Consider the following 4,170-nt stretch of genomic DNA (forward strand, 5'->3'; position numbering starts at 1 on the left):
ATGAGTTCTGAAATATCCAACTATATTGTGAATTTATCTATTTTTCCTTAAGATTCAATAAATTGTTGTTTCATGTATTTTGAAGCACTGTTATTAGGGGCATAAACATTTAGGTAGTCATGTCTCCTGATTTAGTTGGCCATTTTATCATTACAACATGAAATTTTTTATCATTGGTAATGTTATTTACTCTTAATTTTTTTTGTCTAATAACTAAAAAGCTTCTCCATCTTTCTTTTCACTGATGTTAGCATTATTTATCTCTTTCATCCTTTTACGTCTAACCTATTTGTATCCTCATATATAAAATACATTTTCTATATCTAAAATATAGTTGTGTTTTCCTCTATCCCATCTGACAGTCTCTGCCTTTTAATTTTCTGCTTAGACCATTTCCATTTAATATAATTGTTGATAAGTTTGGGTTTAAGTCTATCATCTTGCAGTGCTTTCTTGTTAATTTTATTTGTTCCCTTTTTTCTTTGTCTTCCTCCTCTTAGATCTATTTAATATAATTCTGATTCCATTTTATTTTCTTTATTGGCTATCACTTTTTGTTTTGTCATTTTAGTGGTAGCTTTAGGGTTTGTAGTATACAACTCAAGCTTATCACAGCTCCATGCAATATCGTACCACTTTATGGATAGTATAATAGTCCTACAATAATATACTTCCATTTCTCCCCTTTTTGCCTTCATGTCTTGTTATCATGCATTTTATTTCTACCTAGGCTATAAATACCAAAATATATTATTTTTTTTGAAACCAGCTCTATGATCTTGAGCAAGCGATTTAATCTCTAGAAGATTTTTTGTTTGTTTGTTTTTGAGTAATGGGGTAAATAATTTTCATGAAAATGTCCTTTTTTTTTTTTTTGAGGAAGATTAGCCCTGAGCTAACATCTGCTGCCAATCCTCCTCTTTTTGCTGAGGAAGACTGGCCCTGAGCTAACATCCGTGCCCATCTTCCTCTACTTTATATGTGGGACACCTGCCACAGCATGGCTTGAGAAGTGGTGCGTAGGTCTGCACCTGGGATCTGAACCAGCGAACCCTGGGCCACCAAAGCAGAACGTGTGAACATCACCACAGCGCCACTGGGCTGGCCCCTGAGAATGTCTTTCTTAAGAATTAAATTAGACAATTTACTTAAAATGCTTAATATAGTGACTGACATATTGTAATTAAAAAATGCTTATAAATATTATAATTATTTTACTAAGTGAATTGTTCTCATCCTCATCTAGATGGGATGTTATAAAACAGTGAATGCTAGAGGTCTTACGTGGCTACATGGGATATACAGATTTTTTTCTTCAAGAAAGAATGCCAACTGAATTTCAGTGCAGATTTACTCTGAATCTATATACCTTGTAGCACTGCAACTACTCAAAGTAAAGTGTCAGGAAGTAGTGTAGAAGTGTATATATTTTTTTGGTTCCTGACTTCATTACACTCTTCAATACTTTTCAACAACAAAAAACATAGGTTGTTTTCCACTACCAATAGGAGTAGGGAATTTGTTCTAATTTTAATATATTTTGACAATTCTCTCTTTTCCTTTGCCTCTAACAACCCAAACATCCATTGCAGCAGTGACAGTTTATTGCTGTTTGGTGTGGCTACTGGTCCAGAAGAATAGCGGAGTGAAAAGTCATTGACTTAATTGTTAACTGACTTTTATGAATCTTGTGTTTCTTTTATTAATGACACTTGTTGTGACTCTGGATATCTTTCTCTCTGATTTTCTTCACCTTCTCCTCCCCAGAAGTAGAGACCTCCTCCAGTGCAAGCCCAGTGCTCCTGTGGTGTTACCCAAGTTTCCCTCCTATTCTCGAGAGGAGGAAATAAGCCAAAACTGACAGAATTTCTCAAGCTTCTCTGTCTGGCTAACAGTACTGGCCTCTAGAGACACAATGCCCAGGGCATGGCTAACGCAAATGTGGAAAATACATTTAAAGCCTGAACATTCCCAGAAGACTGAGGAATGAATACAACCTTAGACAACTGATTAGTGTTATTTGCTGAGAATCTTTTAAGAAATGCTTCTGGGAAAGTAATATCTTTAACTTTTGAAGTCAAATATTCTCATAATCTCCTCTCAGTTTATATTTGGCTCTTGCAGAGCAAATTTCTTTCAGGCATATGCATAAAAGAGACAACTCCTAGGGTATATATATATGCATGCTCCTTTAGCAGATATTTCAAAACGTTATTGTTTACTTTTAAGTATGAGCAGGTGTTAGCAAGTGAAATTAATATTTAAAATTCTAGATCACTTTCTTATGGAATGAATAATCACTTCTCTGTTAATCCAGAGTAGTCTTCAGTGATATTTAAATCTTCACTCACATTGTAAAACAGTGAGATTTTCCTTCCTGGAAATTCAAAGACATCAATACTTGAACATATTTTTAGAGAATTATCCTAGATTTGTCTCAGCTACTGCTTTATAGTTTTCGTTTTATTTCAGATGTAAATCCTAGTGAAGGGTTCGCAAACTGTCAAAATGAGTAGAAGAAGTGTGTGACCCTGACGGTTTCCTGAGTAACTTAAAACTAGCTTGAGGGCCATCCACGACTGATGTGCAGGTAATTGCCCTTATAATTCTTCTTTTAGGCTCACTTGGTCTATTTGGTATTTCTTTTGTCATTTGAAGGCTATGCATTCAGATGTGATAAAAATCTAAACAAAAGTAAAAAAGGTCTTTTTGCAATATTTAGTTTTGATTTTATATTATGGAGTTTGCATTTTTGGATAATATGTTTAAAAATAATGAAATTTTTAAATTGTCAGTAATGTTTCAGCCTCCAATCTTCGAAGAAATTCTCATATTTCAAATAACCAATCCCTTAAAGTTTTCCACATTCATCAGAATCAGGTAAGTAAGTTTTCCTAAGGCACATGCTGATTACACCAATAGAAATGTGTATACACATAGCATATACAGGCCGTAGATGACCTATAGGAAAATGCAATTTTACAATGCTGACAGTGCCTCATAAGGAATGAACAGGACAGTTAAACAATATCACAAAAGGTGAAAAATGACTTTTTAACTTAATTTTGTTAGCATGAAAAAACAGACTACTTATTTAACATTAAGTGTTAAGAAATTCCCCCAGGTAACAAATGATATCACCAGATCGATTTTATTTTGCCACCCAAACATTATCCACATTGGAGTTTGTTCTGATTCCCCTGCTAAAATCTATGTTGCGCTTTTGTTCTTGTTTATTTCACGAAATTTTATTGTGGGCGTATGTCTGTTTGCAGGACAATTTAACTAATTCTTAATCTCGTCAGTCAAAGAAAGAATATAAGGAAAAGATTATGATTGTTTTGTACCCTCCATATTCCCTGGGGATTTTTTTTCATAAACTCACGTATTTCTCATTGTTTCACTGAACAATGTATCTATGTCCCGATTATAGAAGTTAATACTCAAGCTTAGCTGGGTTCAATGTCTTATGCAAATGAGCAGAGCTTGTGTGAATGGAAAGAAACAAAATTGTCCTATTTATTCTTGTTAAAATTTCATTATAAATGGTAACTGAAAGTACAACGTATAAAATGTTGGGAATAAGATATAGCGATTGTCTAAATTCATGCTGGGTGATTGGTTATCATTGCCTCTAATCTGGAAGGCCTTTTAAGACTTGGATATCAGTTCCTATATAAAACTTAAATCTCAATGATTGAAAAAAGAATGTAGCCACACTTCACTTCATATTATTTCACCTGATAGCAAACATCTGAATATTGGAAACATCCAGGTGATCAATATTCTTTCTGTAGTACCACACGTTTACTGATGTATAGACAGTGCTTTGAATAAAAGTGGTTTTTTTCTCCACTTTATTTTACTCTCCCCATCATTTCTAATTCTGCCTACATCGCCTTTGTAACATCAATTATTCTTTTACATAATAGTGTCTTCTTTTCTTCATTTATGTGTTTAATACCTTGAAGTTTTCCCAAAAAATGTCATTTATTTCCCTCACTACAGTTTCTTTCTCCTAAAGTTGGTCACACTGTCATTACTAGTGTTTCCAAGAGTAATGATATCTAATTTCCATAGGTATACGAATTGGAATGTTAACAGCTGTAGTGGTCAAATTCAGAGCCTGGTGTAGCGAAACAACATCAAAGCAGAGATATGCTACATCAC

Source organism: Equus quagga, unplaced genomic scaffold, assembly GCF_021613505.1.
Source record: "Equus quagga isolate Etosha38 unplaced genomic scaffold, UCLA_HA_Equagga_1.0 HiC_scaffold_9499_RagTag, whole genome shotgun sequence".
NCBI lineage: Eukaryota > Metazoa > Chordata > Mammalia > Perissodactyla > Equidae > Equus > Equus quagga.